Here is a 22,466-nt window from a genome sequence, read left to right on the forward strand (position 1 = left end):
CAAACTGCTGATGTGATCGCTGGGCAAAATAAAATGTGTAATTTCGGTGCTTGTGCATACTTAGACATGTTGATGAAGGGATCAGTGGGGACATTTTCATTTTGGTGCTTGTGCATACTTGGCAAACTGCTGATGTGATCTCTGGGCAAAATAAAATGTGTAATTTCAGTGCTTGTGCCTACTTAGACATGCTGAGTCATAAACTATTGCTTACCTAGAAGACTGCCAGTACAGAGAACCCTACATAACGTCTATCCCCTTGTACCACCCAGGATTCACAAATGTGTGACTGATGAACTTGTTTATTGACAATTGATTACCGGGAATGTCTGACTTGGTAGGTGTGGTTATCTCTGCAGACTGCACCAACTGCTGGATATCTTTGTTCCTGGTGGTTTACACGGCTGTCTTGGGGAACTCAGGATAGTGTGGGTTAATTATGCAAAGATCATTGTGTGCATGTGTGCATGTATGTAAGCCTAACTAAAGTTTGTACTACCAATTCAAAATGAGAAAACATTTGGAGGTTATTTTGCGGCAGGAATGGAACAGAGCGAGAGAGAGAGAGAATACTTATTTATAATTTGTGGTCATAATCTGGTCCTAAGGAAGTGTTTGTTTCAGCGCTAGAAAATTTGGAAACCACTATAATTTTCTTTGTATGTTTATTTATTGCAGACTACTATTATAAGTGAGTATTAGTGATGTCGTCATCCAAGAAACGAAAGATTTTAGATGAAAAGCATGTTTTCCAAGAGAAGTGGGAAAAATTATATTTTTTCAGAGTTGAATAGTCAAATCAAATGCCTAATCTGCTATCAATCGTTTTCCATTCCAAAGGAATACAATGTATGGAGACATTATGAAACTATGCATGGTAATGAATATGATGTGATTACAGGCAAAATGAGGGAAGAGAAAATTAAACAACTAAAATCAGCCTTTGCCAAGCAGCGAAACATCTTCACAAACCTTAACAAAATGAGTGAAGATTCAGTACGAGCAAGCTTTGTTATCAGTGAAATGATTGTAAAGTCATCCCATCCATTCACTGAAGGCCAGTTCATTAAAAACTGCCTCATAAAAGCAAGTGAAATTCTTTGCCCAGACAAGAAGAAATTGTTTGAAGGTATAAGTTTGTCTGCAAATACAGTGGGCAGCAGAATTACTGAACTGGCCTGCAATGTACACCAGCAGCTACTTGCAGCTGGCAAACAGTTTGAAGCTTTTTCAATTGCTCTTGGCGAGAGCACTGGCATAACAAATACGGCATACTGCGCTGTCTTCATTTGAGCTGTGGACAGGAACTTGAATGTTATGAAAGAATTACTAGACCTGTTACCTTTGAAAGGCACAACCACAGGACGTGATGTATTTGGCGAACTTGAAAAATGTCTAGAAAAGTTGGGATTGCCATGGGATATGCTTGTTTCGGTAGCGACTGATGGTGCACCCTCAATGTGTTCTGAAAAAGTTGTTGGTGTTGGGTTACTGAAAGCAAAGCTCAATGGTGTTGGTGTCGCTCACACCTTCATTTCAATTCATTGCATTTTGCACCAGGAAGCATTGTGTGGAAAAAGTCTCCAACTGAAGCAAGTCATGGATGTTGTTGTTAAGGTGACTAACTTTATATGTGCTAGAGGTCTAAATCACTGCCAGTTTAATGACTTTCTGTCTATCCTTGATACCGAATATGGAGAATTACTCTATCACACCAAAGTCAGATGGCTAAGTAGGGGAAATGTGCTGAAAAGATTCTTTGCACTTCGACAGAAAATAGCAATCTTCATGGCAATAAAAGAAAATGAAATTCTGCAGCTAGCTAATCCATTTTTCATATCTAACCTTGCTTTTCTGATGGATATTACACAACATCTTAATGAACTCAACCTCAAGCTCCAGGGCACAAACAGACGATAACTCGGATGTATGACAGTGTCAAAGCTTTCAGATGTAAACTTTTCCTGTGGGCAAAACAGCTGATGGATGGTAACCTAGCTCATTTCATTGCCTTACAGTCACTTGGAACAGTTCTTGAAAGAATATTCAGAGTCAGCAAATTACGAGCAGAATTTGACTGTCGGTTTTGGGATTTCGAGGCACTAGAACCCCTCTTTGCCATCTTTACAATGCTGTTTTCCATAGATGTTGACACCGTCTCTGAAGAATTCCAGATGGAGTTATTGGAACTTCAGTGTGATAGTGTTCTGAAACAGAAGTTCATTGATGCTGGCGTTGCAGATTTTTATAAGTATACGAGTTGAGATAAGTTTCCAAAGCTTTTCCCTATGGCTGCTCGAATCCTTGTGATGTTTGCCAGTACATACATTACGTTTGTGAACAGTTTTTTTCATCTATGAAGCTCAACAAATCAGTTTTCTGGTCAAGGTTGATGGATGAACACTTAACAGCTACCTTGCGAGTGGCTGCATCACGTGACATAAAGCCTAATGTTGACATCCTGGAAAACGTCAGCTAAGCAGTCAAAATGAAGAAAGGCAATAATTTTCATGGACAACAAATTTTCTGTCATAGATTTTGGTGCAATTACTAGAATATTTGAAACTAATACAATAGAATAGTATTGGTCTGTTGCTTCAAACCAAATTTTTTTGCAAATTTTTTGCTAATTAAAAAAATATTTAAAAATATATTGTTTGTGGATGACTTGGACTTGTGGTCCCCAAAAAAATCCTTGGGGTTATTTATGGCACTCATGCTCCCTTGAGTTTGAGACCCCTGTACTAGGCTATCAGCCCTGCGGCCTATATAAGCCTAGCCAAAAAGGTTCCCTGGCTTTTGCCACCCAAGAAAATTATTTTCCTATGTCCCTGTCAAGCAGTGCCACAGAAGTGATCCCCAGGGTGAATTTTCTATTTCCCATCCAGTCGTCAAGATTATTCCTAAAGAGGGCCAATGAGGAGCTTTGCTTGACATGAATGGGTAGTTTGTTCCCGAGTATGGGAAGTCTCTTGGACAGGAATCTATCCCTCCAGCATGTTCTGTTTATTGTAGTGGTCCCTGAAGCATGTGGTTCAGAGAGATTGGGATTTCTTTAAGTGTAGCATGTCCAACAGCTCTGGGTTTGACATAGCTTTGTATGTTAGGCAGAGATCGCCTCTGAGTAGGTGATATGTGATGGAGTAGAGCTGGAGTGTTTTGAGACGGTCTGCGTATGGCATCTGTTTGAGGCTGGTAATCCTCTTAGTGAGGTATTTCTGTGGCCTTTCCAATTGTTGTAGATGTCTTGTGAGATACATGCCAAATGGGGCATTGTACTCTATAATGGGTCTGATTAGGGATGAGTAGATAGGAACAATGACCTCCTTTTTTGTAGAGAAGAACCCTTTTGTGATGAGGTGTGCCACGTAGAAGGATTTCCTGACTACTGTGGCAATGTGGTTATCAAAGGAGATAATATTGTCCACCTGTGTCCCAAGGTCTCTTATCACACTTTCAGTGTTTAGTGAGCTACCACCTATGTGGTAGTTCATGGATACCGAGTTTTTCCCAAAGGGGATGACAATGCACTTCTTGGCATTGAGCTTGAGACCATGACTTTGATAACAAGCATCTGTCTCTGTGACGCCCTTTTGTAGAATGGCTCCCAGTTTGCAGTCATCTGTGAACTTTGTTAGCCAAAGATCTTCTGTGTTGGCCTGCACTTCATAGAAGTAGATGCTGAACAAGAGAGGAACCAGGACCGAACCCTGTGGTACACCACTCATCACTGGTCTGAAGTCGGACTTGGAGTCGGCTATTTTACTGTGTAGGTTCTGTCAGTGAGCCAGTTGGACACCCATCTTGTGACATAGGGATCTATGCCCAGTTTAGTGAGTTTATCTATAATTCCAGAGTGAGGGATGGTATTGAAAGCCTTGGCGAGGTCAAGATAGGCTGTGTGCACTACCTTGCCCTTGTCTACAACTCTAGTGACTGCTTCAAAGAAGTCAATCAGGTTTAGTAGACATGATCTACCTTTTACAAACCTAAACTGAGTGAGGTCCAGGATTTGGAGGTTACCTCTGTCTTTGTTTATAAGCTCCAAGATGATAGGTTCCATGGCCTATGCAGGTCAGGCTCGTCAGGCTAATGAGGTGGTAGTTTCCGAGGTCCATGGTGGCACCCCCTTTGTAGAGTGGGATAACTGTCACTGTGCGCCATTCAGTAGGCACATAACCTGAGGTGAGGCTATGATTGAACATGGTATTTAGGTGGAGTGCCAGTTCATTCTGTAGTTCATGCAGTATGCAGCCTGGGATGTCGTCTGTTCTCATGGATGCTATGTTCCTGGCTTTGGAGATTGCAGTCTTTACTTATTCATCCATGATTACAGGGGCTTTGCATTCTTCCAGTATTAAGATGGGCCCTTTGGAGGGTTAGTGGGGAGGTAAAGTTAGCACTGAACCTATCTGCCAGGATGTTGGCAATATCGGTTGGGTCTGTATATTTAGTGCCATTGTGCTGTAGCTCAGAGCAGATCTGAGTGTTGCCATTAAGATTCTTGACATAGCTATGGAATGCTTTGTGGTTGTCTTTGGAATCAGTGGTGATTTTATTTTCATAACTGGCTTTGGAGGATTTTATGAGGGATTTCAGCTTCTTGCTGAGGCTGACCAGGTAGTTCCTCCAATCTTGGGATTTTACTCTTTTTTGCAACAGCTTCTTCCGTGTGTTGCAGAGTTTGTTTATGGCAGGGGACCACCAGATTGGCTTCCTTTTTTTGGAGGATAGTGTCTTGGTTCTGTTGGGGATGGCACAACCATGCACTCTTCTATGTGCTTATACAGTGCATTTGTGTAATATTCAGCAGTCGTACCTCTATTTTCCATCTGCATGGGTGTCGTGAAGTTTGCCACTTCTGTCTTAAGAAGCATGAAGTTGGCTTTGGAGTAGTTTTTGATGGTGGTTTCCTTAATGGGGGGTGGGGGTGGGATATGGATGTCTAGGGTGATTAGGTTGTGGTCGGATCTAAATAGCATGGAGTTGACTTCTGGCATGGAACACCAGTTACCCATATTGGTAATGACCAGGTCCAGGATATTGCTGCCCCTGGTGGGGGTGTGGACAAGCTGATCCAAGGCACTGGAATTTATGAATTCCAGAAAACATTGAGCGAATGAGTTGGTACATGAGTAGTTTTCCCAGTTGATGGTGGGGTAGTTGAAATCACCCATAATTAAGGTATTGGGTTGTACCTTAATATTTTCCAGTATCTTAAGAAATGAAGCGTGGGAATCCTGGAGCATGGTGGGGGATCTGTAACAAGCTACAACCTGGATTGCAGTCTTGCCCAGTGTTAGTTGCACTTGGATAATTTTGGATGCATTATGTTGAGCAACTAGCCTGGAGGTGTGGATATCCTTAATGAATATGGACACTCCTCTGCCTTTAGTGTTTTGGTCCAGGTTAGGTGGCTGAAAGGTGTGGTATGAGTAATAGCCTGGTAATGCAGACCTTTAAAACTATGCCCTAGACTATAAATACAAAATATAGATGTGGAACCACTTTACCCTAGCACTGATCACCTAAAAGCCCTTAACTGTTTCTGTACCAAACTAACATCTTCCAAAATAACATATTCCCTATTACCAAAAGAAGGTCAAAGGGACAAAAGTGCCCATGGAACTCTGATGATCTCAGAAAACTTATGCAATTCAGAGTCAAACTTCAAATAAAATCCCAGCAACTCCATCGTTGTTATCTTGAGCAAAGAAGTGTCATCAGAATAGCCAATAGTACAGCTAAAGCTATGTATCATAGATAGTTTCCAACTGCTCAACTCTCCTTCCCAAAGGAATTCTAGAAGTAACTATAATGCTTCTCAGAATCCATTGCTAATCAGATAAGCAAAAATAATAATAATAATAACAAAAAATGGTGGAGACTATAGTTGGTTCCTTCTTGGCTCTATGACTACCTTAATTAGTAAAAGCCAAAAATGCTACCCGTCACCATATGTGCAATGATTATGCCAGCCAACAGCTGTCTCCATCCCATTGCTGAATACTCAGACATTTTCTATTTTGGGCAAATAGCTGTCAAGTAAAGCAAGAAACCCCTACTTAATTATACAAAAGGTGCCAGAATGAGCAATCTACATCCTACATTTCTAAAATGATTGGCAACACAGTTGTCAAACCATTCACCCACATACAGAATCTCGCCTTAACCACTGGAAAATTTCTTCCTTCCCTTAAACATGCTATCATCCCTCCCTCCATAAGATCTCCAACCCCAAAGATAAGAACTACAGACCTATAATTATTCTATGTCCCATCTCACCCATCTTGAAAAATGAGTCTAAAAGCAAATATTTGAGCATGTAAACAAATACGGCCTTATGTCTGATGCACAACATGTCTTCAGGAATGGCCTCAGCACAATGACTGCTTTGTACTCTCCCACAAACAACATATAGACTAAAATGAATGATGGACTGCTTGCAGGAGGCCTCTTATTAATTAAACTATAGTATGCGAAACAGTCAACAATGCACGTTTCTCAACAAACTCATCTAATTTAACTTTAGTGATCAGGTCATTTCATGATTTAAAATCTACTTAGACAATAATGGCATATAGCTCCTTATCTTACTCCTACGCCATCAATGTTTGTGTTCTTCACAGATGTATGCTTTGCTCCTCCTGTTTTCTCTGTTTATAACCAATTTTACTTATATCTTCTCCATAGATTCATTATGTATGCCAGTGATATCTTACAACTGGAATCTCATAAAACCCTGCAATCCTCCAAAACAAACTGTAGAAATTCTCACTGATTTGCTGCTGGATTTCCAATGATATGCCAGTAGTAAATCCAAATAAAACATCCCTTAGGCTTTGTCACACCTGCTAGATTGAAGAAAAACACATCCTGTATGACAACCAAGGACAATGATGGCAACAGCGACATCTACTGTCACAGAACAAAAACACCTTGGCATGCATGTTGCTAGACCATTCCTTCACACTCACTAAATATACCTGTAAATTTGTTAACAAAATACTCACTCAGTTAAAGCTCTCATGTAAAATTTCACGTCTTCAGTCCCCAGTTGTATGGAGGGCATTAGCTAAAAATATGCTCATCCCTAAGTTGGAATATGGCCTACCTCTTTTAGTGCTACAGTCTGGTCATAACCCTAATAGACTCCAGTTGTCACTAAATAAAATACATTGCTGTGCTTTAGTGACACCTACTTACAGCCACCACTGTGATCTACTCAAAGGATTAAACTAGCTACTCATACAGAGAAGGGCCATGTATTTTTTTGGGTCGATATTAGCACATCGAAAGTACAGGTCAGCAAACGCTTGTTCGCTGACCAATAAACAGCAAACTGTCATTTCTGCGAATGGCCACTTCAACAAATTTTTTTCCTATAGGAAAAAATCACTTGGCCAAAACAGAAATGAGACAGGATTACAAACCTATCAAAGTGGGGGGCTGTGACCTCCACCCCCTCGACTAAATATACCAATTCTGAGATCGCACTACAGTGGGGAAAGGGGCAAATTCACGATAATGGCCAAGGGATTTTTTTCTCCTAGGAAAAAATTCTCTGTAGTGGCCGTTTACAGAAATGACAGTTTGCTGTTTATTGGTCGGTAAGCAGGCATTCACTGACCTGTGCTTTCGATGTGCTAATATAGACCCATTTTTAGCTCATTCTTATTTAAGCTTATAGCACTATGCCAATACCCTCCAGTAATAACCAAACTACCTGTTAGACCTCAACCTTACTCCCCCATACAACAATAACATGATATGTTCCCATTTCAGACTCAAATTCCAATCAAGCATTGGAGAAAAGGGAGTTTTCCAAGAAGGCCGTACTCTCACTGATCAATAGCTTAACTTCAGCTCTCCCAGTGTGAAGAAAGAAACTCAAAGACAAGGGCTAGAAACTCTGTCACTTTAAGTAAATTCAGTTACCAGCTAGTAAGTACATTGCCTGGATGCCAGCCAAAGAAGAAACTAAGAGAGCCTGAAATAAATTCAGCTACAAAAGGTGAACAGGAAACATTGACTGGGAAGAATCCTGCAGCCATTCAGCAAAAAGCAGTTCAAGTTCCTGCTTTCATGCAAGACATGGCTTCCAGTTATCTAGAGGAATAATAAATCAGATATGCTCAGAGCTGATTAAATTAAACAAAACACTGAAAGAGTATATGAACTCAAATAACAAAAGGCTGGAAAAATGGAAGAAGCTTTAAACAGATATTCAGATGAATTGATATAACTGCACAAATCAGAAGCAGAAAGGAAGAAAAGGCCGGCTAAGTATGAAACTGCTAAATTAGAGAATTTTCAAAAAAATGGTAGAATTAGAGGACAGAGCACATAGGGAACATAAGAAATTTTCTGTCCTGTCAGAGAAACTAGAAGAAACAGACTGTATTAATTTTATGAAGGCACAAATAAAAACTGGACTGCTATTCCACAGTAGGAACAGTTAACTGAAAGGGTACATTCGGTGTATGTTCCAAACCTGTCTATGAGAAAGCAGCCAAGACCTGTATTAGCAAAGATGCAAATCTACAGCAAAATGAGTTGATTCTGACAAAACTGTGGCAAAGGGCAAAGTATTAAAAGTTGGAAACAGTAGCGTGTTTGTAAAAAAATGATTATTCTCTGTTCACCAGGCAGAAGAGAAACACATTTATTCCAGGAATCAGGAAATGTTGTGAGGCAGGTGTAAGATTCAAGCTGCTATATACAGCTGTCTTCATAATATTTTTAACTAGAGGATGAAAAGTAATTTTTGATACTGAACAGGCTAAGGAGGAAATACAAAAGTTTGTCCACCAAAAAGTGAGCAATCAAACAGAAAGGGACTCTGCTTCTCATTCTACTGATAACAAAACACATGTAGAGACTTTGCCAGTGAAACCTTTTCCATTGCTCCAAAGGAAAATATTTGAGAGACAGAGAAAAAGACAGGAATTGTCTAGAAGAATTGGGAGTACTTAGGAATTGAACCAGAGTTTGGAGCTGAGAGATGGAGATGAACAAGAAAAAGACCAGCAACACAGAAATATGTGAATACATGTAAAACTACAAAACATCAGTCACATTTGTAAAATATAACTGTACAGGAAAAAGTGGAAAGAGTGAACTTTTGTTGACTTTGTTAACCTTGTGGGGAACTGACAGGCATTTGCCTCAGTTCATGTCATTAATGCTTGGAAGAACAAAGAGAAAAAGGGAAGAGGAAAGAGAAAGGTAACTGTAAGTAAAACAATTTATGTTCTTAACAGTATTTCTATGAAAAATGTCATTATATAAACTGCATATTTTAAAGCATTTTAGTTGTATGTGATAAAGATACTAAAGCACACATTTTTTCTTTATTTCTTCCTTTTTAGTATTAAGAAATGTGGGTATTACAATGCAAATATGAGAAAAAAAAGTCTAGACAAAATCATGTTTAATGGGCTGTAATTGTGTGTTGTTGGATTGGAGGATGGAGTGAAAAAGTACACAGATCATAATATATGTAGAGTTGATATGTTTTCTCTTACTTTTGCATAGGTGAATTTCTGGATTAAGACCCTCAGCTTAATCTAACAAGTTTTAAGTGGAAACAAGTAAATATGAGAACACTGAACATAATGACACCTTTTCCTTTAGCAAAAATTATTTCATCTTGCTTGTAGAAGCCTGAAGCCAAGGGCTACGTTTTTCTTTTACATTTCCATGGAGACAAGCTGATTATAGGCAATAAAAGAAAGCCAAAGCATTGGTTTCCTCAAGGTTAAAAGTTAATGTTGTCTGAAAGCATGCAAGTTGTTTTTCACATTTGGAAAGGGAATAAAGATAAAAGTAGAACAGACACCAATTACAGTAAGTAGAAGCAGAGACAGTAAATGTGTCTTAGCATGGATAATCTCAGCTTTAGGTTAGTTAATGCCTGTAGAAAACAACAAAAATAAGTCACTTTTGGAAACCAGGCAAAAAAATGAACAACCTCTGTAACTAGCAGCACAAATGAGTGAAGGCAATGAATAACACTAAAATGCTGCATCGATAATAAAGCACTTTCATTCTTAATTAAATATGAACTTTTTCAGAACTGAAAAGCAGTACAAACGTACCTCTTAAATGCATATCCCAAACAGAATCATGTGATATGATTAAACAATAATAAACCTAATATTTAAAATAAAATTTGCAAAAATTCCACATAACAACTAGTTCATAAAAAATTAGATGAAAAGTATAAATAAAAATTCATGTGTAATGCCAAAATGTAAAAAAACTATAGTTTGAGAAGGTATTTGCTATTAATAGTTTCAATGAGACCCAGTGACTTATCAGCCTACAAGCAAATTTGCCAATTGAGTTTTTTGACTTCTAATTGTTTTTTGATGTCTCCACAAAAGAGAACTAGGTGTTACAAAATCCACAACAAAAAGTACAAATTTCTTAAAATTAACACAGACCAATGAGTACTTTGCAAGGGCATTTGTAAGGTCCCTGTTTTTAATAGCTAACAAATGTTCACTGATTATCTTATGCAACTTTCTAATCATTTTGCCTACATAAAACAAAGGCATGATTCACAAGTGGCCAGTTATATCACAAATGTTGAATTACATGTGAATCTGCTCTTTGCTCATAGTTACATTTTGCTGTGTTTAAGAATTATGTTAGATACCTTGTTGATAAATCTACAGAATTTACAACCATTGCATTGAAACATACTACATCTACTGCTAGTCTCATTACGAGAAAAGTGTTCAAACAAGTTCCTTAAATCATAGTTCTTTCTATAACTAAGGCTAGGTTCCAAACCCAAAACTTCACTGATTCTCCTATTTCCCAAAATAATATTCCAGTTTCTACTAACAGTCTTCCTAATGTTGTTTGTACCCAAAGGAATAGATAACACCATTGACAAACATGTTAATGCTGTTGAAGGGAATGCCATTGATGATAACAAACAGATGCCCACTACTGGTATTATGAACCAAGAGACTAATACTTGGGACAACCAAGAAATGTATAATGATCCACTTTCTTTATATAATGACAATACTGTGGAATGAAGTTCTAGGAGTTTTGGTATTGTGACTAATTTTAGTAAAACATCTGAGGCCCCTGCACTCTCTTCCCCTTTTCAGAATATGATTCAAGGAAAGCTTGGGATGCACCAAGGTTACCCGAAAGGGAAATGGAAAGCGAGAGGGAGAAGAAAGGAGATAATAACTTAATTACAACTCAGTCTTTGTTTAATACCTATCCTATTAACAATTTTTGTGAGTTTGTTATTGGTGACAAGCATTTGGCTGGGCTTAGAAAAAGGTTTTTCTTTTTTTCCTTCCAGCAGACCCAATATAGTCAACATTGTGAAAAAACTCAAGTTATAGTACAGAAACTAAACCTACATTATATTTTGCATAATGTTAACAAATTTACTGAAGGGTCATTGTTTAATTTTAAGAAAACAGTACCTACAATCTATCATTGCACCATACTTTGCAGGTTTTTTGGAGACTTGCAAAAGGGACATTTGTGTCATTTGTGAGCTAGTTTGTGCTCCAGTGACTAAAACAAATTTTAATGTATCAGGGTCTGAGAGAACTTTATCTGAACTTAAGAAAGCTAAGGTGCTTAGAATTATGAAGGCAGACAAGGGTATTAGTGGTGTACTTATGAACAGCATGGATTATATTGGTGTCTTGTCAGTCATGATAAACAGCACAAATTTTTATTAACAGATATCAATTAATGAAATTAGCCATCATTTTCATCAGATCGACAATACTTTATTTCATCTTTTATATCATAAGCAGGTTGATGTGAAGCTCTTCAAGGGTTTACAGGTTGAATTTCCTAAGATGAGTTGTTTTTTTTTTTTTTTTTTTTTTTTTTGGAATTCCCAAGACCCATAGAACCATAAGACTATCACAGAAGGAACTTTTCCTTTTTCATTCTTTTAGATGTATTATAACAGTGGATGGTCGCAAAACAGAAACTATTTCAGTTTTTTTGGATTCTATTATGAGCCCTTTAGTCCAGAATTCTACATTATTAGATTAATTGTGTCAACATGTTTTTTACAGGTTGCAAAAAGTTAATGTTCACTTTGGATGTTGTGTACCTTTATACTGATATACCCCAAGATATTGATATTGACTTTCTTAGAAATTATTTTTGCAAGTTTACTAATTACAATGTGGGCTTTATTAACACCATTTGTAGTCTTACTGAACTTGTTTTGGAGAAACAGTTCTTTGTGTTTGATAGGAAGTATTTTAAACAGAAAAAAAGGTGTAGTCATGGGTGCCAGGATGGCACCTTTCTTTGCTAACCTTATGATGAGTTGGTGGGAATATGAGTTTCTTAGTGTTCACACTATGTTCTAAAATGTAACATTTTATAGGAGGTGCATTGATGTTCTGTTTTTTGTTTGGGAAGATGATTCCGATAAACTTGACAACTCCATTTTTGAGTTAAATGCCAGTACTAATTTTCTGACCTTCACCAAAGGGTGTTTTATTTATTATTTATTTATTTAACATTTATTTACCAGGAGTCCTGCTGGACAGCTAGGGTCCATTTTCAGAAGAGTCCTGGGAAGAAAAGCTCCAAACAGTTACAGAGTAATGAACAATTTATAGTAACAATCAAGGGGACAAAGTTTAGGAAACATGTAGAAAGGTTAACAGGCTATTAATAGAGATAAAGTACAGACATGTGATCATAAACTTTATAGACAACTGTAGGTGCAGTGTTTTTACATTACGGCTATTAATACAGAGATAAAGTACAGACGTGATCATACACTTTATAGGCAAGTGTAGATGCAGTGTTTTTAAATTACACAGCACTAGCATAGTATAGGCATACAAACAATATTTACAGTATGTACAGTGAGAATAAGTTGCACATAGTATCATTTGTTTGTCTAAAGCATCAGGAGATAACATCCTCCAGCAGGGTGGGACTTCATGGAGGTCCATTGCAGTTACATAAATGTTGGAGTATAGATATGATTTAAGAAGGCTTTTGAAAGTGGATGTACATTTTTATAGTCTGAGGTCAGGAGGCAAGGTATTCTATATTTTTGCAACTTTACGAGGGAAGAGAGACCACCAGAGCTGTTTTTACATGGGATATTTTCTATCAGAGCTTTGTTACTGGATCGTAACTGGCTATTTGAATTGTAGACGTTTTGGAGGCCAGTCAGGGCAGGGTTTTTTTCAGGATAATATAAAATCTGGTGTGTTAGGTTGAGTTGGTTGTATTGCAGTAATTTGGGACTTGCAGTGGTGGGAGCATGATCTGGCATTGGTAGCGAACCAGGCGATTTTGTTATAGCATGTGGAGAGTTTATTAAAGTCAGTTTTATTTAGGTTTGTTAACAATGGGCAAGCATACAGTAGTGCTGCTAACAGATGGGTTCTGGATATGGCAATTCTAGCCTCAGAAGTTAGGTACTTGTTACAGCAATAGAGGGTCCCTAGCTTTGTATGGACTTTGGAGACAGTGGGGGATATATGTTTGTTGTAATTTAGTTGTTGGTCTATTGTAAATCCAAGCAATTTGGCTTTTGGGACTGGAGTGATGAGGGTCTTGTTAGCTGAGGATATTGAGAAGGTAGTACCATAGGTTTTTGTTGGGTGGAACAACGTAAGTTGTGTTTTCTTTGGGTTTAATATTAATTGGGATTTGTTTAGCCAATTTTCCATTTCAGTGAATGATTTTTGGGTTTTATGTTGGAGAAGTTGTATGTTGGATGTGGAGCAGATCAGGGTTGCATTGTCAGCGTATTGGACTATTTTGACTTTTGTTGCTGAGTGGAGTTGGCTTGTAAAGATGTTGAACAGGACGGGACTGAGGATGGAACCTTGGGGTATACCAGCTGTGATTGGGAGTAGGGGGAGAGAGAGTTAAGCCATTTGACAGATTGATGGTGGTTGTTAATATAGCTATTAATCCAGAGCAGGGTTGGGCTGTCAATGTTGAGATTTGAAAGACAGGTTAGGCATTTATTCTGGGAAACTGTATTGAATGCTTTGGATAAGTCTAGAAAGATGGCAGAGACAAGTTTACCTTGTTCCTGTCCTCTATGTTTTTATAGTGTTGGTGAAGTTAATTAGGGCTGTGGGATGGGCGGAAGCCATGTTGTGAATTGGATTGTAGGTTGATGGAGAGAAGGTGGGTGAGGAGTTGATGCACCTTTCTAGAATTTGGATAGGGGTGAGAGGATTGTGATGTGTCGGTAATTAGAGAGATCAGTAGAGGGCTGCCATTGTGAAGGGGGATGATGAAAAATGTTTTCCACGAGGATGGAATGGTGTGTTTGGTAATAGATCTATTTAATAGTAGTGTGATGGGGTAGGCTATGGCCCTGGATGCGAATTGGAGGTAATCAGCAGGAAGATTGTTAGCAGTGAGGGTGGTTGGTTTAAGTTTTGCTAAGAGTTTTTGGATGGTTGATACTGGTACTGGCTTGAGTGAGAAGGGGATAGAGTTTGTCTGGGGTTTATTAGGTTGGGGAGGTTGGTGGGGTTTGTTTCGTTTATGAGTTTAAGTATAGAGGAGGTAAAGTAGTCGTTGAAACTGGAGGCTATATCTAAGTTTGTGCCTTCTATATTGGGCAGGGATGTAGTGACTTTACCAGGCTGGAGGATGTTGTTCACCTCTGCCCAGAATTTTTGAGACTTGATACTGTGTTTTCTTTGTAGGGAAGTGTAGTGTTTTAGCTTGTCAGTCTTAACTTGCTTCTTTGCTTTGTTTCTAAGTTTGAGAAAGGCTTGCCTAGCTGTGGGTGTTTTATGTTGATGCCAGGTTCTTCAAGCTTTATCCCTCTCTGTTAGTAAGGCCCTTGTGGTGTTTTGTAGTCAGTGGGCAGGGTTGCAATGTATTCTAATTGTTTTGATAGGGGCTAGATGGTTGAGGATGTCTCGAAATGTGAAGATGAAGTACTGCATTGTCTAGTGGGAGGGTTTTGATTGGAGACCAGTTGCACGATTCTAAGGCTCCTAAGAAGTGATCTGTGGGGAAGGTTTTGTGGGCATGGGTTTGTAGTAGGGAGGGGGAGTTTATAGATTTAAGTTTGTGTCTAAAGATGAAAGTGGGATTGTGGTCACTGAGAGAGTTAAGCAGTGTTCCACACTGATGGGCAGTGATGGGCTGGTTTGTGAGCATCCGGTCTAGTATGGATTCCCTTTTTGTGGACTTAATGTGTGTGGGTGATTGAATGAGTTGGGTGAAATTATATAGGTATATGTGATTGGTGGGTGTTGGGGAGTGGATAGAGTTCCAGTGGATATTGACATCACCTTGGACTATGGTTTCTTGGGGGAGGGAGTGGGAAGCCCAGTGGACTACTGACTCTAGGGTGGTTAGGTTGCCTCCTGGGGGTATATAGATCCCATGTAAGTTTAGATGCTTGTGCTGGTTTAAGAGGAGTTTGGCACATATGATTTTGGCATTTTTGGAGTTAGGGAGTTATTTTTGTAGTAGCTGGAGTTTTAGATTGGTTTTGTAAAGTAGGGTAATACCGCCACCTTTTTTATGAAGTTTGTCTACTCTTTGAATGTTATATGGGTTATGGAGTTATCCTTGATATGAGGCTTAAGCCATGTATCAGTAATGAGTATTATGTCAGGGCTGTATAGGGCGATAGCTGAATGCAGCTCTTCTATTTTGTTCATAATACTGCTAATGTTCAAGTAGTTTTGGGAGTGTGGTGAATTTTTTAGACATTGAAGTTTCAATGAATGCTGCGGCAAGGGCCTTTCATAGCAGCATTTTTAAAAAGCCTACTTTTGAAAACAACTGTCTCATTTCAAACAGCCAGCACCCTGATTTTATGAAAGGGAACGTTGTTAGGGGTCAGATTATCAGGCTTAGTCGCTTGACTTGCACTGACACTAGATTCGATGATGAGGTTATTTATTTGAGACGTGTTTTATGAAAGAGGCTATCTGGACACCTTACTTGATAATATTTTTGTTGAAGTGAGGAATGTAATTCCCCTATTTTGTTAAATGGCTTAAACAATCTTATTAGCAACATCACTAACAATCACAATTCGGTAAATACCAAAGACAACTCCATGACTAGGGCTTTTCATTTACCTATTTTTTTGGGTGCAAACAACATTAGGAAGACTATTAGTAGAAAATGGAATATTATTTTGGGAAACAGGGACCTCACTGACGTTTTGAGTTTAGAACTTAAATTTAGTTATGGAAAGAACTATAATTTAAGGAAGTTTGAGCACATTTCTGATAATGAGACTAGCAGTCGATGTGGCATGTTTCAACACAATGGTTATAAACTGTGTAGATTTATCAACAAGGGATCTAACATTGGTCTTAATATATAATATGTAAGTACAATGGCTTCTTATCATAACAATTAGCATGTAAGATAGGAGGATATTACATAGAAATGGTGATGTGTACGCAATCTGCAGGAAAGTCTCCAGAATACATGGTATTCTGGTGGCAGTTTGGAAGCTAGGAGAGAAGAAAATTATAAAGATTGGGAAGGTTTTGTTTAACAGCATTTTAAAAGGAAGGGAAGTACCAACATCCTAGAAAAAAACTGCAGTGACTGTAATATCTGAAGATGGTAAAGACCCATCAAACCTAGCTTCATATAGGCCCATTTTCATTTTAAACCTTGATTATAAAGTGTTTATGTCTATAATGAATAAAAGAATGGCAAAAGTGTTGCCAGAATTGATGGATTTGGATACATGTGGTTTTGTGTAGGGGAGGCAAACATTTAACTACATTAATAGAACAATGATGATCCAGAAGGAAGCAGACTGTAAGAAAATACCACTGTTGTTGGTGGGTCTTGATACAGAGAAAGTATTCAACAGAGAAAGCTGGGATTTTATGAGTAGAACAATGGAATCATTTACATTTCCTGATACAATAAGGTTAATTAGGAGGAAATATGAAGGACTGGAGGCAAAAATCAAAGTGGGAAGATTCCTCTCTGATAAGATCTGCCTGAACAGAAAAACCAGGCAGGGGTATCCTCTTTCCCCTTTGGCAAAAAAATAATAATAATAATAAGGGACTCAGAAATTGAAGAATATAATTGTTATGGTATTAAAGTAAAGTTGGCTTTATTTGAAAAATGATATAATTTTGTACCTGACAGAAGCAGAAAAAAGACATCTCAGTGTTGTGGAACATTCTGAAACAATTCCTTTTTCTTTTTTTCAGGACATAAAATTAATGAAGATACAACAAAGGTTATAGCTGGAAACTATGTACAGACACATTAATTGGTTCAGCAATGCCTATAGTTATGGGGACATGACGAAATTAAGTATTTAGTAATATAGGTTAAAAAGGACACTGTTATGGCAGCTAATGATATGTGAGAAGAGACTAAAAAGATAATATAAAAAACTGGAAGCTCTATTCTATGGACATGGATAGCAAGATACAAGCAGTACAAATGTTTTTAGTCTCTTTAGTCTTATACACAGGCCAGGCATATTTTTATCAACCAGAAGAGAAGTTGTGGATAGTAATTAATAAATAATTGAAGGACTTTATCTGGAAGAGGAAGAGGGCAAAAGTCAAGTGGGATAAGTTGATCCTTCCAAAAGAGCAAGTAGGTTTAAGATTACCTAATTTAAAGGGACGTTTTACAGCTACACAGTTAAGGCTATTATACATAACACAAGCAGAAAGCTATAATTCAAAGTGGAATGGGATGATGATGATGAAGCTGGGGGGGTGGATTCAAGTAATAATGAACTAGTGGGATTTTGGAAACAGGTTTCTAATAACAATAACAATCATATGGACTATAATATTTGTAAAATAGCAAAAAGTATACTAAGAACTAAACCAACAAGGGAATGGAGAAGGATTCTGCCTATAGGAATGACTACAATTAGGGGTGCAGAGAATAGGCAAGATGGGTTTGAATTTGCTGGAGGAAGCTGGAAAAGTAACCATGGTACTGGGAGCAAATAATAAGAGAGGGAAAGGTAATAGAATGGGAAGAGGCCAATAAGACATTTGGACTGCAGGCTAGAGCTTGCCTTCCCTACTAGAGATTGATACCAGGGTATAGGCAAAGAGAAATGGATAGGGGACTACTAACTAAAAGACCTGCAGTGGTTGTGTTTTTAGTTGAATCAAGAACAGAAGCCACTGTTAAAAAGAGATAATTACTAGGGCATATAAAATATTGCACGATAACTATAAGAATTAGAGCAGGTCAGAAATGATTGGGAAGAGAGATTAGTTAAGCAATTCACAAAGAAAAAATAGTAAAACATATTAGCTCTTAAAGTAACAAAGTCTAGAAGATTTAGGATTTTTGCATGGAAGTGTTTGCATAAGTACTTTTATACCCCAAGCAGACTCCACAGAATTTTTTCATCAGCTAGATGGCAAATTCTGGAGATGTAATGGGAAGAAAGTGGTACCTGGGAGCACATGTGTAATCAGTTGGCAGACTTTAAAAATTCTCTACAGAGTACTGTGTCAGGTGTACTAGGTGAGCAAATGAGCATAACTAAGGAAATAGTCATATTAAGGCCTTGTTAAGTTTAATTCTGGTGGCTGTCAGAAAGCAATTACTAGAAAATGGAAATCAAAGTCTAAACCAACCATATCTGAAGTAGTGAAAATTGTAACAGAGCTAAAAGAACAGGAAGTGAGATATTTAGAAAAGGGTATAAGTAAATTACAAAGGGAATGCTGAAAAATATTTTGGAGGAGGAATAAGGTTTAAGAGAAGGTAGGAACTGAACAATCTATGTAATATTGGATTGATTATATTCTGCAGAAGATTATATGTGATGTATAATATTTGCAAATGTGAACTTGTTATTATGGTTTGATTACTTTTATATAAATGTAAGTTGCCTTTGTCACAAGTGATAATGCAATAAAGGTGTTTTCAAAAACAAATACTGTAGAAAAGGCAATCACCGGACTAGGGCCTGCTACCTGGAATCATCTGCCTGCAGAAATTAGAGCAGAACAGGAACATACTACATTTAGGGCTAAACTGAGGGAACATCTATTTAAAGAGCTGAATATGTGTGCCTCAGAGACAATGATTAATGGCAAGCAACTCAACCTCAAAATCTACCTACTTGACAATGCTTAAATATTGTAAATACTCATTGTAAATTATGTAAATGCTCATTGTAAATGTGCCACTGGTATATACAACAGAACAGCAAAAACTGATACATTGTATGTACAAATATTCTCTGATTAGTTGTGTTATATAGGAGCCATATTATATATTGTCTTAACACTATATCCTTCATTTATGTATGTCATTGTCACCTTGATAAGCTGCATGCAATTGTTTTTTCTTCTTGTAATTTGATTTACTATACTCCTGTAATGAGCATGGGTACAGACTAAAAAGGATTTGTGGAGCAACCCTTCTACCCGGTAACCAAATAATAAATAAATAAATGTTTTCTCATTTTGTGAGCATCTGACAGTTCACTTGCACAACATACACTCCCTCTCTCTCTCCCCCTCTCTCTCTCCCTCCCTCTCTCTCTCTCTCTCCCTCCCTCTCTCTCCCTCTCTCCCTCTCTCCCTCTCTCTCTCCTCTCTCCCTCTCTCTCTCTCCCTCCCTCTCTCCCTCTCTCCTCTCTCTCCTCTCTCCCTCTCTCCTCTCTCCCTCTTCCTCTCTCCTCCCTCTCCTCCTCTCTCTCTCTCTCTCCTCTCTCCCTCTCCCTCTCCCTCTCCTCCTCTCTCCCTCCCTCTCCCTCTCCTCCTCTCTCTCCCTCTCCTCCCTCTCCCTCTCCCTCCTCTCTCTCATCTCTCCTCTCTCCCTCTCTCTTCCCTCTCTCCTCTCTCCCTCTCCTCCTCCTCTCTCTCCCTCCTCCTCTCCTCTCCTCTCTCCTCCTCTCCTCTCTCCTCCTCTCTCCTCCCTCCTCCCTCTCTCCTCTCCCTCCCTCTCCTCTCCCTCCTCTCCTCCTCTCTATCCTCTCTCCTCTCCTCCCTCTCTCCCTCTCCTCCCTCTCCCTCCTCCCTCTCCTCCCTCTCTCTCTCCTCCCTCTCTCCCTCTCCCTCCCTCTCTCTCCCTCCTCCCTCCCTCTCTCCCTGCTCTCTCCTCCCTCCTCTCCCTCCCTCCCTTCTCCCTCTCCTCTCTCTCTCCCTCCCTCCTCCCTCTCTCTCTCCCTCCCCTCTCTCTCTCCCTCCCTCCCTCTCTCTCCCTCTCTCTCTCTCTCTCTCCCTCTCCTCCCTCTCTCTCCCTCTCTCCCTCTCCCTCCCTCTCTCTCCCTCTCTCCCTCTCTCTCCCTATCTCTCCCTATAACATTCTCTAGTGGTAGGTTTGATTCTCTTCCACAGTCGCCAAGACTATGCACAACCTGCAGTAGATGACAGCTGCCAATTTTTGTCTTTCCAAATTCTGCCCCTTATGTAGTTATTTATACCATAGACAGTGCTGCTCTTCAAAATCACAGTCATTTGTGCCATATTCAAAATTAGTCACATATGCATCAGCATGCATTTGGTAAAAAAGAAGGTCTAATATAGAGCAGATTCAACTTTGGTTCATGCTGTTGTCTAGCTGCGTTTCTTCACTCAAAAGAGTTAAATACCTTCACGGATTACTCAACTGTAGTATAAATAAAAATAGCATTTTAATTCAAAACTTTGAATCTGGAACTTTCAATTTTCTAGCATAATTCTCTGCAGTTTCGCAGCAGTCTGGTATTGAAATGTCAACATTTAATACAAAAACTGAAGAAACTTAACCATATCATTGTTTTTTTGGGGGGGGTCTGTATATAGCACAATGAAGGGGTGTATTTCAGTAGTGGGTAAGGTTTTGTCAAAGACTGAAATAAACTTTATGAAACAGACTACATGCGAAAATGAATAGCAAAGTTTATTCAGATTGAATTCCCTTTAAAATACTTATCAGTTAAAGAAATGGGTATCTGGACTGAAGTAGAAGTAGCAGGAGAAAATAAATTATGCAATTAGTGTCTTATTGGGGAAAGCAAAATAAATTACTATTTCTTCCTTCAGTCATTTCTTTCAAACTGAGAGACCCATTCTGACACAATGTTAGGTCTTCCATATCCTAGTTCTGTAATTTCAAAAAAGAGGCATTAATGTATCATACACCTTAGGTGTGCACGAGAAATTAATGATGAGAACAGACAGGCAAACAGACATGCTTCTAGCACAAAAGAGTTACTAGCAAGTCACATGAGGTATTTCCTAATTCTACTTTTTTAAAGATATACTACATTACCAGTGGTTGCAGAACAGTATAACCCTATTCCTTTTCTGGCATTGCTCATGAGCACCCCACCCCTTGTCAGACTAATACTGATAAAAACAAAATAGACATGCTATGGACTGGAATCCTACACCTCTCAAAATCTAGAAACTTGATACAAGGATAGTGGGTGAAATTAGTGTTTGCCATACATACAGATTAAGTTCCAAGCTCCAATGGTATGATGCATCAGCTGACTGATGTTTTTCATTGGATGCAGTCTTTTCTCCACAGCTCTACAAAATTTGCTATATTCAGGTCCAGTGTTTGACTACTATTGTATTTCAGTTTGCCAAGTGTTAAATCATAAAAGAGCACTATAATGTTGAACTCCAAAGAGGTACTGACCAAGTTATCACAAAAGAAAACCAGTCATCTAACCACTTAAATTATTCTTTCCGGTATAAGAAAATAGACAGCCTTACTGCCGTAATAACCTAGGTATTAACTAATAATCAGGAATTAAAAGCCTGTACAGTCCCCAAAAAGCTGTACAAGACCAGTGTTTTGTGCTTGCTTTGGCAAGACGTATACTAAAATTGAATGATATAGAAAAGATTAGCATGGCCACTGCACAAGTAATTCATGCAAGGGGGTGGGTTTGGCATAATAGTTAAGGTCTTCACATCACAGACACAAAGTACAAGGTTTGATTCTGAACTCAGGTTATTGGGTAGACTTATAAAAGCCTTTCATGGCATTTAGCCTAATATTCTCTTATGAACCAACGATTCTATAGCAGCATTCACGACCAGATCACCATTCTTAAAATCAGTTTTGTTCACAAAATCAATACAACTCTGAAATGCACAATAAAGTATAAAAGAACAGCAAGACATCATTTTGTTTTTCTAAGATACACTCAATGATCTTGAAAATCAACAAAGAAGGAGTGAATGGTGACTTGTGAACCTTATGGAGAGAAAAGGATGCCAAAATTTGCATGTATTCTTAAAGAAATACCTGATAAAATTAATAAACCTCCCCTCACTGATGATCATAAGTGATGTTCATGGAACCTTATGGCCATCTCTGCAGAATAAGCTGCTATCACATTCAATCATTATGAGGTTCCTGAACTTTTGGGGACAAAAAGTAAGTCCTTGATAAGCCAGCTCCTAGACATAGAGAGATAAAGCCCTAACTAAGTTTTATTTGATCCAAGGTTGCCTATCAGCTTGCATGCTACAGAGGTTTGA

The 22,466-nt window shown here is 38.5% G+C and overlaps 1 non-coding gene across 1 annotated transcript; it reads left to right on the plus strand.

The window, feature by feature from the left end:
- Nucleotides 1-21,778: 21,778 nt before the first annotated feature.
- On the plus strand, nt 21,779-21,882 carry LOC122809872. The gene has a single exon (XR_006365985.1). It is a non-coding gene; the product is annotated as a U6 spliceosomal RNA (small nuclear RNA).
- The last annotated feature ends 584 nt before the right edge of the window (nt 21,883-22,466 follow it).

Source organism: Protopterus annectens, chromosome 8.part0, assembly GCF_019279795.1.
Source record: "Protopterus annectens isolate FY-2018-M chromosome 8.part0, PAN1.0, whole genome shotgun sequence".
In the NCBI taxonomy this organism is placed as follows: domain Eukaryota; kingdom Metazoa; phylum Chordata; order Ceratodontiformes; family Protopteridae; genus Protopterus; species Protopterus annectens.